Source organism: Uloborus diversus, chromosome 9, assembly GCF_026930045.1.
Source record: "Uloborus diversus isolate 005 chromosome 9, Udiv.v.3.1, whole genome shotgun sequence".
NCBI classification, from domain to species: Eukaryota; Metazoa; Arthropoda; class Arachnida; order Araneae; family Uloboridae; genus Uloborus; species Uloborus diversus.
The window spans coordinates 127985135-127998931 of record NC_072739.1 but is presented as its reverse complement, the minus strand read 5'-3'; positions in this window follow the sequence as shown (position 1 = coordinate 127998931).

Sequence of the window (13797 nt, the reverse complement as noted above, 5' to 3'; positions counted from 1 at the left end):
GATTCAGTATTTCCAAGTGCAAAGTTTTATTATGATTGGTGACAGGGCCGGATTAGCCATAGAGCAGAAGTAGCAAATGCTACGGGCCCCGCGCTTCTGGGGGCCCCGCGCCCAGATCATGAGCATCTTTCTAAATGCTCATGTAAATTAAAAATCTTATTTTTCCGATGGATTGCTTTCCAGAAATTTCACTCAATTGGAGTCTTAAAAAACGCAATTTTAGTTGATCTTTCTTAGTCGAAGGAGAAAAAGCTCCGTGGGTCAGAAAAGTTTCAAAACTGACCTAAAAATTACAATTTTTGGCAATGTTTTTAGAATGGAGAATTGGGGTTTTCTCTAGATTCTTTACTTCTAGGCTTTTTCAAATTAAGTCAATTTTAAGGTATCTTAGGAAATTTAAGGGAGTTAGGGCCCTAAAACTTTTCAGCTATTCAAACCTAAAAAGAGAAAATTTAGGTTGTTTGATAACAATAGAGGGAAGGGGATCTTTCCTGAAATTGTGTTGAAAACTGAAGTCAATTTCAGGTTATCTTTGGGAGGAAAGGGTTTGAGGGATCGACCCATGGTATAGCTGAAAACAAAATTTTAAGCTATGTGAGAAGTTTAGAGAAAGGTATGAGGGTCTGAACTCCCCTAGAAACAATTCTGACTTCAAGTTTCAAATTGCGGTTTTTTTAGATTATCACTGGAGACGTTATCGGGGGGGGGGGGGGGGGGGGGGGATTGCTTCGCAAAATGTTAGATACTGAAATCTTCCAAACTCAGGCTATATTTAATTTTAACTTTAGGTTAAGAGTGGTGGTTTGGAGCCTCCATCCCCCCCCCCCCCCCCCGAATGTTGAGAAGCTAGGAAAGTAGGTGGGTAATCTCCTTTGGATTTTTTTTTTTTTTTTTTTTTGAATTTTGAGATAGAGATGGTTCAAGTGTTTTCTCCGGAATTTTTCGGAATTTAGGGTCTAAAAACTCAAATTTAAGCACTTTTGTTGATAGCAGGAGAAAGAGGATGCTGAAATTCTTAAAGCACAAATCCTAAAACCACATTTTAAAGCTCTCTTTGGCGATGTTAGACAAGAGAGGGGAAAGGGTTATTATCCAGAAATTGTTTGAAAGTGGCTTTCTTCTTAAAGCTTTCGAAATTGGAGACCTGAAACGGTAATTATTAGTCATTCTAAACTCTATTTGGTTACTTAACTCCATGTCAATTTGTCACCCTCAAAATTTTCCGCCCGCGACCACGAGCCCGTAGATCCGCCACCGTAAACAACAATGGGCAAAATTAAGAGATCATGATAGAAGAAAAGAAAGATTCTGAGACTTCACACTTATGCTGAGCGAAATAAATAAATTGTTAAGAGACCATTACTTTTGATGAACTAAAATAACTATGTGTAGAAGAACGAATTTAAATATCGTTTTCAATTTTTTCCTCTGAGTGGAGCGAACTAAAAAGCTGCCGCCAATGCCCCGAACCTAACCCATTTCTTTTGTCTCATCAGAGGTAGCCGAAAACTTTTTTATTCGAACTTGACATTCAGGAAGAAAATTGTTTAACATAATCGAAAACCAGCTAAAATTGCTTTCTGGAGCTTCAGTTTCGAAAAATTTCCACAGGTGTAATTCCGAACCCCATCCCTTCCTATAACGTCGTCTAATAAGGTAGCCAACAAGTGCGTATTTTGCACTATAATTTCGAAAGTTTTGGAGGAGGGAGTGTACTTCTCCTCCTCCAACATTGTTAACGATGGTCTAAAATGTACTCTTAAGACTTCAACTTCGAAAATTTTCCAGGTTGCCTTGGAGAGTGCCTGAACCCCATCCCATACCGAAACGTTACCCGCGATGGCCTACACTCTATCACGTTTTCACAACTTCACTTTCGAGAAATTTCCATGGGATGGCTTTCGTGAACTCCGCTCCAAAATCACAAAAGAACGTAAAAAAATACCGTTTCAGAGTACATGAAACCTGTGTATACTGTCTATAACAATAAACCTGTCTATAACGATGTTTTCCTTGATCCCAGAAAAATGTTAGCATGAATAATCAAACTGTCTGTAACGATAGCTTATCTATAGCAATATTTTTTTAGGTCCCAACTGTATCGTTGTAGACAGGTTTTACTGTATATAATTTCGAGAATTTTTGCTTAAAATTGTATTTTTAGATTAATATTGGATAATAAATTCAAAAATTTTCCAATGGGACCTCCTTGAACACTCCTCTTTCCTCTCTCTACAATATCATTAAAGATAATCTACAGTTTTATTTAAGACTTCAATTTTAAGAAACTGCCTGCCGAGAGAGTCGCTATGTACCCAAATTTTTTCCTTTGATCTTACCTAAGATAGGATGCAATCGCGTTCTTTGTCTTCAGTTTCTCCAAATAATTGCCTCTGAATCTTCTCTTCCTAATATCATCAGGGGTCGTTAGAATTGAGTTTTTAGAATTGAAATATCGAAAATTTTCCGGGGGGTGACCCCCGGACCCCCTCCCTTTATATCGTCCAAAAAATGTGTTTTTTGGATTTAAAACTTAAAAACGTGTAGCAACGGGAATCCGAGGGGCAATATAAGGGGGTCATAACCTTTGCAAAGCTCTAAAATTATATCCACATTTATGTATTCATGCCTGTTGCAACTCTCGTCTCCATGAAGAAGTGCTCTATTGTTTACTATATCATGCTAAAACGAGGGCGCCATTGGAAACATTTGCTACGGGCCCCGCGCTGGCTTAATCCGGCCCTGATTGGTGAGTGACACTTGGGTAGGGTTACTTGTTAGCTGTGACTTTTACAAAAATATTAAGAAAAAAGAAATATAAATATGTCGGTGTCCTGTATGAAGCTATACTGCTTATTTATCTATTCATTTTTTGTTAAACTCGAGTTTAATATGGGTTTGTACTATGCACTGAAACCTTTTTTCGTTAAAAAATAAATGTACAACATTTCAGGGATCCTCAGTTAGGTAAATTATGATGCAGAATCTTAGATGTTCCTAAATAACAGTCAAAAACTTCATTTTCTTTTAAAATTTTGCACAAAAAATACTTTTGGTTTCTTTTATTCCATTTGCTCATTTATTATTACGATTTCAATATTTTTTAAGACTGAAAATATTTTCTTTGTTTTTTCCCCCCGCGCTAAATGAAACTGATGGCCTCATTTTAGAAAACTGCAGGGGTGTAGCACCATCCCCACTCCCCATCCCCTTTGCGAATCAAGGATCGTTATACCTGCTTGTGCTTACCTGCTTTCAACTGATCAACGCTCAAGGGACGGTGAAGTGTCAATCACTACTCCATTGTTAGGGGGTAAACACGTCTCCGGAACCGGTCCTTGGCAGGGAAATATTGTATTTCTAGAGATAAGAGCAAGTTGTACTGTATCCTGCTCGCTGTGTGTAGGTAGGTGTCCGGAGCATCTTCTCGTGTCTCGTGCTGCGGTGGTTTTTTCTATTTTTTAATCGTAAGTAGATATTTAATATAAAATATTTTCTTTAATTCTTTGTTTTCATTTATTCAAATGACAATATGAAAAAATCTGGACCTCAGAGGCAGACGGATGTAAGTCCAAAAATTGCGATTTTCCGTTTGTTAGTGCATTGTATCATTGTTTGTATGTTTGTTCTCGAAAGACAAAACTATCACTCGGGATAGATTCTATTTTAACAAGGGGCGATAGGTTAAGGATGGGAACTTTTCGCTCGTACTGTCGTACTAGCTATTTTTTTCGACGCTGCCTTGGAAGAACTGCTGAAAACGTAATTTGTTCTTTCTTTTTTGCATCCTTTTTTCTTCCGGGTTTCCATCCCTATTTTAATAAAATCAAAGCAGACACCTGACGCATGCACTAATTGCGGGAGGTTTCGACTAAGGAAGACAGACAGTAGAAGCCTATTCCGTATATCGAGCCATGTGAATTGTAAACGTAATTCTTAAAATAAAAAAATAATTTAAATTTTGACTTCTTGAATTCAAATTATGTTTTTCGCAATCACGAGTGTGTGTGTGTATGTAGGCGTGTGTGTTTATGTGTGTAGGGGGGTATGTGTATTCATGTCTGTGTGCAGGTATGAGTGTGTGGGTAGTTGTGTGTGAGCGTTTGTGTGTGGGGGAAGGGGGGGGGAATGAGTATGTGTGTGTAGGCTAATGTGTTTGTGTCTGTGTGCAGGCATGAGTGTTTGGGTAGTTGTGTGTAGGCGTCTGTGTATGTGTAGGTGTGTGTATGTGTTTGTGTGTGTATGCGTATGTGTGTGTGTGTACGTGCGTGTATGTATGCGTGTAAGTGTAGGATATTGACTCAACCTGGAAACGGTTTTCTCTAGAGGAGCAGCATCGTGAGGCGGCCGGTCGACGGTGTTGCTGCAGAGGGTGCTGGCGGGAAAATAAAATGACAGGACGACAACAACAGTCAAATGAAAGCAATAAGCAATCGTGAATGCTCAAAACATTCCTTTTCAATTTTTTTCCTGATTTAAAACAGCACGTATCCCATCCTTTGCATGCGCCTGAAAAAAAAAAATTCTCTCTCCTGTAAAATTACCATAATGTGACTTACGTCCTTCTGGCTATGAGGTACAGAAATAAAAGAGAAGATTTTAAAGAATAACCAAAACTGGTAGTTTTGCATGAGGCATTTGCATGTTTGTTTTATTTTGCAAAAAGTCTGCATTTTTGGGTATTCTACATTACGTAGTGCACACTTCATGTTGTTTTTATAGCAAAATCCACGAGTTTTTAAAATAACGCTTGCGGGTGGAGAAAATCAGTTAAATTCGATGAAACATTTCGTAAAATCACAAGTGCTATTAGTAGGGATGCGCCGATAAGTAAATTGACAGCGATTACCGATTAATCGGCTGTTGATAATCAACAGATTAATCATTAATCGTGCAGAGCTGATTCATGATCAAAATGATTGTTTTTAATGCTATTAATTTCTCCGTCACTTTTTTTTTTTTTCTCTTTTTTAAAAATAGTCAATAGTTTTCTTATGGGAGACGATTTAATTTTTTCCTCTTTCGTAATTTTCGAAAAATAATTTCAAATTTATCCAATTTCATTGATTCAATTTTCATGTTAATGTTAATAAAATTACATAATGTTTACTCAGACATGAAAAATTAAAAATATTAGGGAGCAGCCTGTGGTTGGTAAGCTATTTTAGAAACCCTTTTAATTTAAATTTATCAGCCATTTAATACAAGACTTTTATTCTTTATAAAAAAATTATAAAATTATCTATAAATACTACTCTAAAGGGGAAAATTATCGACGCATGAAAACTGTTGCAACATTGTGTACGTGTATATTTCTTCAAAACAGAAAATATAAATTAAAAAACTGACATTTCTTCAATTATCAGTTTGTAAAAAAAAATAAAAATAAAATATGTACATAATTTTTTAAAAATCAATTGGTATTTAATAATATTTTTCTTTTCTTTTCTTTTCTTTTTTTTGATAAATCAGAAATTAATAATTTAAAGAGTGAGTTGTGAAATGTATGATGTGTAATCATATATGTGGGCAGGGGCAGACTGGCCAGGTCGGCTAGTCGGGGATCCCCGACTGGGCCAACGACCGAGTGGGCCACTTTAAGCAATTTTTTATTGAACGTAATACATTTAATTCACATCTAACATTTTTTAAAGCGTAATAATAGAAGAAAAAATTAAATTTGTTCACTTTATGGGAAGAAAGGGTTTGGAAGCAGGTTAATTTTTCTCCCATCCTTAAACCAGGGGCCAAAGTAAATAGCCGAAGTCCACATGTGCGAATGCTTTCCTCTCTTTGTCAACTTTCTCTCTAGTTTTTAGAGCTCTGGGGTCCATTGCTCCCACATTATTGAGGAAACGAGAGAGGGCCAGAGAAATTAGGGTTCGACGCGGCCTGAAAAGGGGCCCGGGACAAAAAAAGAGCTTTCAAAATTTTATATTAGTACGTCTATTAACAATAATTAGCCTGCACCACTAGACAAAGCGGTACCGGCGCTGCTATAAATGTGTGGGTCATGCTTTGGGGTGTTGATACATGAGCAGCGGCATGGCCAAGGTTGAGGGGGGGGGGGACATCTGTTGTCCCGGTTCCGAGCCTGAAGGGGGCCTGAGATTTTTTAAATGAGGGGTGAAATATACAGTTGGGACGTAGTGGTAAACAAAATGGAGGGGGGCCCGTAAAAGTTATTTGTGACGGGCCTCAAAAATTTCTGTTCATGCCCCTGGCTTGATATTCACTGGTTGCGGCAGATTCAACTAAATGCTGTCAGTTGGCAATCGATTTCATTAGTCTAATTTATCGCTATACGAGTATTTTCATCTCAGAATCGCATCGGAAGTCTGGACTACGATAAACTGAATCTGAAACAGGACAAAATTTCAATTTAGAAGGACGAGTTCTTGAACATAGGCGGATTTAGGCCTGAGTTTAAAGGGGGGGGGGGCAAGATTTTTTTTTCTGTCTTTCTTTCTTTCTTTCTTTATTTATTTATTTATTCATTTTTTGAGCAACATTAGTTGTAATCAGGGCCAGAGAGACTTAACGGGGTCCCAGGGTTGCCAACCTTGGAGATTGGAAGACCTTTTGATTTTGAGAAGTAATTTAAAATTTTGCGGAGCGGTTCAGAATTTTGTATAAAAATCAATAAAATTAACTAAAACCACTTATCTGTTTCTTTTTTTTTTTAAAGAGCTTTAATAATTATTTTAAGCACTAGTATGAAAATAATTATTTCTAAATTAATGAAACAGTTTTATACAAAGATTTCAATCTTTGAGTATAAGCATCTTTAATTTCCCATATTTACATGCTTGTTATGATGAAATAGCAAAATTTAAGCTGGAAAACTTCGGCAGGAAAATGCGGAGCAAAAAAACTTCTTTGCGGAGCCGCGGAGTTACGTCATTTTTACGCAGCAACTCCGCAAAATGCGGAGCAGTTGGTAACCGTGGGTCCCTATGGTATTTCAGGTATGAGGTCCCTTTGAAGTCCTAAAGTCACGATAGTATTAAGTCTACAATTGAGGACTTAGATGCCCAAACTTTTCCTTTTTAAAAAAATTCTATTTTTGCGTGCGGAGAATTGGTTGTTCCGATTGCTGCAACAACGGGTCACAAATGTAAGATTAGACCTCTGCTTTGTAGTAAATAATGTGGGAAAGATATTAGCTTTTCGATCGGACACTAATGTTATTTATTGGTCTTACCAAAAATGAGTGAGTCTGGACTTACCTGGTTCTTGGTTTTTGCATCAAGGCCCAAGAAGGAAATTGTGTATTACAGATTTAAAATGGTCCGGGACACATTTTGAAAAAAAATGGTATTAAACAATTTAGAGTTTTGAAATTTTTTGCACTAGTTCACCATCAGTTAGATTCGCAAAATCATAACATAAATATTAAAAAAAATATTTAAATTTAGTTATTGTTTTCTAAAAAATGAGGTTACTCTAAATTGCTAAAACTCAAAATATTCTTGGTCAATTCTCAAATTTTTCTCAAAAAGCTTTTAAAAATATTAATTCAATAAAAATGGAAAATATAAGAAAAATTTCGAAAAATTCAAAGATACTTTTAAAAAAATCATATTTTTTGAAGTAATGGTGTTTTTCAAATTCACCGTATAAAAATCAAAGTAAACTGTTTGAAAATGATATGCTCCAAATTTCATTACTTTATCTTTATCAGTTCTTGACTTATAAGAGTTTGAATGCGAAATATCGGGAAAAATTGCAACATGGAGAGAAACGCGTTTGAAGTTTTGAAGTTAAGTATAATATTAGGTAAAAGAATGCAACAAAAATAATAATCTTTCGTTCTAATTAAGATAGAAACAAGATTCAAACGCCCTTTTAAGCAGAAAAAGACGGAGAAGTTTTTTAAATGATAAAAAAATGAAAAAATAAAATGCAAAATTTGACACATTTTGTTTCCCGGACCCCCTTAAATATAAAAAAATTGCTAGACAAAGTCTTCGAACCTTAGATATTCTCTTAAGGTCACTAAAGATAGCTTAGAATTTCACTTATAGAAATTTTCATGGGAGAGCTTCGTAACCCTTTTATTTGCACTATAGCCAAAAATTGATTTCAGTTTCAGAAAAAAATGCCCAGAGAGAACTAGAGTGTTTCCTCCAGACCAAAAAAGGGGCAGTGCGCTTTCAGATAAAAGGGTAGAGAAGTTTTGTTGAATAAAAAAGGTGCTTCTTTTATTTTTTGGTATACTAGGTACATACAAAGCTCAAGTGTTTTCGATAGTAATTATTTTTAAAATATTAAAAAGCTTTTTGATGTTTAGTTTTAAATGTAATGCAAAAAACATTCAGATATATTCTAATCAGATTCTTGTGGATAAATGATTGAAACGAAAGAATGACGTTTCAAGGACAGGGGTCGAAGGTTAGCTTAAAAGCGGAGGACACGGTACCATGGGCGGATCCAGGGAGGGGGCCATGGCCCCCTCCGAGAAAATATCAAGAATAGTTGAAATCCCCTTTTTTGAGCAAAAATGCAAATAATTTCCCTTATAATACAAAGTCTCACAATAAAGAAAACAACGAGAGGGGGGCCATGGCCACACTGAGAAAGTTTTAAAAATAGTTTAAAACCTTTTTTAGAGCTAAATGTAAAAAAATCTTTATTATTCCTCGAAGGCACTAACAAGAATGTAAAAACAACGCCGGGGAGAAATAAAACAACACTAAAGAAGTTTCAAGTATAGTTTTTAAAACCCTCTTTCCTTGCTTAAATTTAAAAAAAAAAAAAAAAAAGACAATACTGCCACCCCACGAAAATTTCAAAAATATCAAGTGTATACCAAATATTTGGGTTCATTTAGCATAATAGGCTCATCTTGTTAGATGTGTTTACTTCCCTCATGGGGGAAAGAAAAAGGAAATATGTTAGCAAGTGTCGATAAAAAGTTATAGATTTAATGATTGTGCATCAAGTTAAAGTTAGATTTAAGTTTTAATCTGGCTTTATGCAGAGCTATGTAATTATTCTTTCTTCCCTTTTTAATATGGGACCCTCCAAACCACTCCTCTTCCTCTTATTTATATTACCAAATATCGTCTAAAAACCAGGTTTTAAAAAATAACTTGTAAAAGTTTCCAGGAAAGGGTCCTCCACCTCTCATTTTCGCCAACATCGTTCAAGATCAGCCTAAATTTTGTTTTAAGCGCTTGAGTTTCAGAATGTTTCCGGGTGAGAGCTCCCCCCTCCCTAACATCATTGAAATTCTTCAAGAATTACGTTTCTGGAGCTTCAATTTCGAAAAATTGCTGGTCCTCTAAAATTTACTCATGAATCAAGGATTGCCTACATTTGCAATTTAAAGAGTTCAATTTTGGAAACATTTTAGGAGTGGGCCTCAGAATCTTTTCAACTCCTAACCTTACCAACGATAGTCTAGAATGCGTTTTTAAGTCTTTAAATTTAGTAAAATTTCCTGGGATGGGCCTTTTACAATCTCTTCTCCTTAACATCACCAAAAATAGTCTAAAACAGCCTTTTTAGAGCTACAATTTCGAGGGGAGAGCTGCAAATCTCTTCTCCCCTACTATTACCAAAGATAATTAGAATGCATCTTTAAGACTGCAAATTAGAAAAAATTCTTGGTGTGGGCCCTCAAATTTCCCCTCCACATATCATGACGAAAAGATCGTATTAAACTGCGTTTTTGGCTCTGGAATGGCAAAACAATCCCGCCGGAGAAAGTCCCAATTTCCCTCTTCTTAATATTATTGGAGATAATGTTTGCGTTTTTAAGGTTTAAATTTCGAAAAATGCCTGGGGGGGGGTCGCACCCGAGCCCTTAATATTACGAAAGACAGTTAAAATGCATTGCTAAGGATAGAAATTAGAAATATTTCCTTAGATGGGCCCTCAAATCTCTCCTCCTTCTAACATCATCAAAGATAGTTTAAAACTGCATTTTCAGAGCTACTATTTCAAAAAATAGACAGGGAAGCGCCACTGAACCCTAACATTACCAAAGATCGTCTAAAATGCGTCTTGTAGACTTTAAATTCGAAAATCTCCCGGGGGAGAAACCCCCGGACCCCCTTTACTTCGGAGTTAATATTATATTTGCGGTTGGTTCATATCTGCTTCCGCTTAAATCAGAAGTCCTATACAGTAGCCTCTGAATACAGTCCTGATTACAAGAAAACTACTTTGAGGCGACGAAATATGCACATATTTGTTAAGAAAAGAGAAAAAATATTGGAAAAGTTACAGCCTTTATGTTAAATTGGCACCGCCAAGTGAAAAATCCTTAAAATATGCTCTAGTTAAAGGTGGGCTACATTGATATTTGTAAAATTCAAAAATTTTCCAAAGCATCGTATTTTTCCAAATGGCCCCCTCCGAGAATTCTGTCTGGATCCGCCCCTGCACGGTACCCTTCTAAAAAATCTTGGGGGAAACCTTTCTCCTTTCCTTCCGATGTTTCCAAACATATTATAAAATTATATATTTGAAATTTTAATGTCGGAAAATGTCAAAGGAGAGTCGCCAGATTCCCTATTAGTAACGAAATGTAGTTTAAAATTGGGTCAACTTTATTCAGTTTTTAAGTACTTCCAAATCAAATCACTGACCCTCCCATTCTCCCAAACGTGACCAAAGTTAGTTATGCGTTTTTTAATACATCAAACTCTAAATGTTTTTGTAGAGAGCTTCTTATGCTGTTCCATTAATTTTACTAAGGGTAGCCCAAAATTGCATTTCTAAAACTTCCCATTTCGGAGAATTTCTGGGAAGAGCCCCTTGACATTCTATTGTAAACAAAGATAGACTAAAATGGATTTCAATTTTGAAAAAAAAAAAAAGGTTAAGAAAACAAAATTGTGGGGGAACCCCTTGTTTTTCCTTTCCTTTAACGCTACCGAAAATTGTAAAATTGCCCTTTTTGACATCAACTTTGAAAATATCGCTTGGAAGGGAACAAAACCCCGTGTCCCGATTCTTTTCTTATAGGGAGCATGCACTATGTCGTAAAATATGATAAAGTTGGTGGTATTTCATAGATTTGATGATGGTGATGCCAAAGATCAACATTAAAATTTAAACAATCATTCACTTTAGCGTGAATAGCAATTAAAAAAGGCGATTTTTGGAAACAATGTCACGTAACTGAAAACGCACAGCCATTGAGCCACGTCATAAAACACGATTCTTCCTCTACTCCCTGCTCCGCTACCGCTTGTTCGTTTCCCAAACACTTTGCTTTTGCTATTGTTATAAGCAGGGTCCGAAAGTGAATGTCATTTAATCTTTTTGCATTTTCTCCGTTTTAGTGAATTTTTCAAAGATGTTTGCAGCACTTTTCGCTTTTTTAAAAAAATTTCAGGGCATTTTGATCTGTCTCTGAGCCAAAAGTTTTCATCTCCGATTTTTGACACTTGTACAATCTGAATCTGGAAGCAGCTGTGTCTTCTTATCTGTGGGGGTTGATAGCAGAGTTGCCAGACGTCCTGAATTTCAAGGGACAGTCCCGTATTTTGAAAAATTGTCTCGCGTCCCGGGGAACTTCCATACGGGACGGCTAAAGTCCCGTATTCTACCTGATAACAATATTTTACAGAACGAAACTTTATTTTCAGGGACGTAACTAGAGGGGGGCAGACGGGGCGCGTGCCCCGGGCGCTAGATTTTAGGAACGCTAAACTGACTAAGTAAATTGTTAAATTAAAATTTTGTAAAAAAAAATAAAAAAGGACAAGAGAAGCCCCGCCAAAAAAAAAAAAAAAAACTCCCAATGCTGGCGCAAATTGAAAGTGTGCATATGGATGGAGGGCGCAGTAAATAGCATGAATCTATTTTCTTGACCAGTACTTGTTATATCTTATCTAAGAATCACCCTCTCGGAGTGGGAAGAAAGGAGCGGAAATCTCCAATATCCTTTTACTACAATTAAACGCCATAAAGGTGTCAGCATGATGTATTCCTCTCAGCTTACAATGACGAGTCGACTCTACCCCACTGGCCCAAGGGAACATCGTTACACTGTTCCCTTAGCCGTTACCCCTGTTTTAGGAATTGGGACGCCACTATCTTTTTCTAACAGAATCATTCATTCTCGAAAGAGTATCTTCTCTAGCTCATAGCGCATAATTTGATTCATAGGATATTTTTTGCTCATCTTGGATAAATTTAAATCGGTTTTAACATGTCAAAAAAACCTTCTGGAGCTGAATTTAGAAAGAGAGCCAAAGATCGCGAAAAAGAATCTCAGCAATCCTCATCTTTTTTAAAGACGTCAGGGGAGTAGGTAAAGGATTGTTTATGTAATTTGAATGATGTAAATCTGAATGAAATTTTCTACTTGGCTTCAATATATTTTGGCCACCTACAAAATATTTTAAATATGCTTAAAGCATCAACGAATCAATGTTAGAAATCAGGTATTTTTTACAGCTCTCAAATTTAAAATTTGTTTCGGTACTTTTGATGCCTATTTGTAACTAACTGCAAATAACCTGGAAAGAAGTGCGATGAAATCATGTAAACGTATTGAGCTTTTTTTTAGTTTAATGACGAGTTTTGATATCAAGCGCATTATTAATGGGAGGTTTGGCTCGTTAGTCCGCTTTTTTACTTATAATTTTTTATCTCATCAAAAAATTTAATGAGCAGTTCGATTTTCTACAATAAATTTCACTAAACACTTCTCAATACCACAAATGTTTTTGAAAGCGTTAAATTCATAAACTTTTTTGATAATAATTTTTTAACGGAACCTCATAAAGCGGACCGCACCGATGTGCCCCACGGGTGGGGTACGTTGGTCCGCCTGGTGGGGCACGTTGATCCGCATAACTCAAACAACATTTTTTATAATTTTAGTGATAAATACTAGCAAACTTTGCAACTACCTTATTCTCTTTTGTGTGTAAAGGGGAAAATATTAAGTTTAAAGACCAATATAACATATTGAATTCATTTTAATTGATAAATCATCTTTATTTAAAAGAGAAATAAGTACACACACACACATTCACCATTACTTCACAATTTTTTTTTAATCAAAAGAAAAATCAATTATTGAATATTCATGAGACAATTGATGCAATTTAAAGTTAACTAAAGATGCGTTAAATGATATCTGGGAATATGAAAGTTCTACTTCTTGAGCTTAAAAGTAGCACTTTTATTGGACTGGGTACTGGATTTTGGAAGGATAAGTCACATGTTACTTTTATTCAAAGTTACATCAATATTTGCTGGGGGGGGGGGGGAGTTATCTTTTTTCATTGCATTGCATGAAACAATTCCAAAAAGAAAAGAATCCTGTTATATTAATACCATATATTTCAAAGAAAAAGTACAATAAAATTGACAACTTTAAGTTAGCATATCTTTGTGTTCTAAAATCAAAATTAGATAATCGTAAGTAAAAGTATATTTTTCTGTTCCTTTAATAAATTATTTGTTTTATTAAAATTATAGAAACAATTCTATGTAGAATGCTTCTTTAGCAAAAATATTTTTTTTTTAACACAGGAACTTGATTAAGCATGTATTGCATATTATACTTTTAGAAAACAATTGTCTGCAAAAATTTGGAAGTATGTTTGAAAATATAAATAGCAAAAAAGTGCAAATATGAAATAAATTTCTTGGTAAAATTACTTTAGTAAAACTTTTGTTAAATACTTATAAAATATATCTCCCCTCCCCCGAAGTTTTTATTATTATGAACTAAATTATTATGCTCTAAAAAAAACTTACTTCTGGAAAGTAATTCAATTTTTTTCCTGCAATCTTGATGAAAACCATTAAAAAAAAAAATAAATA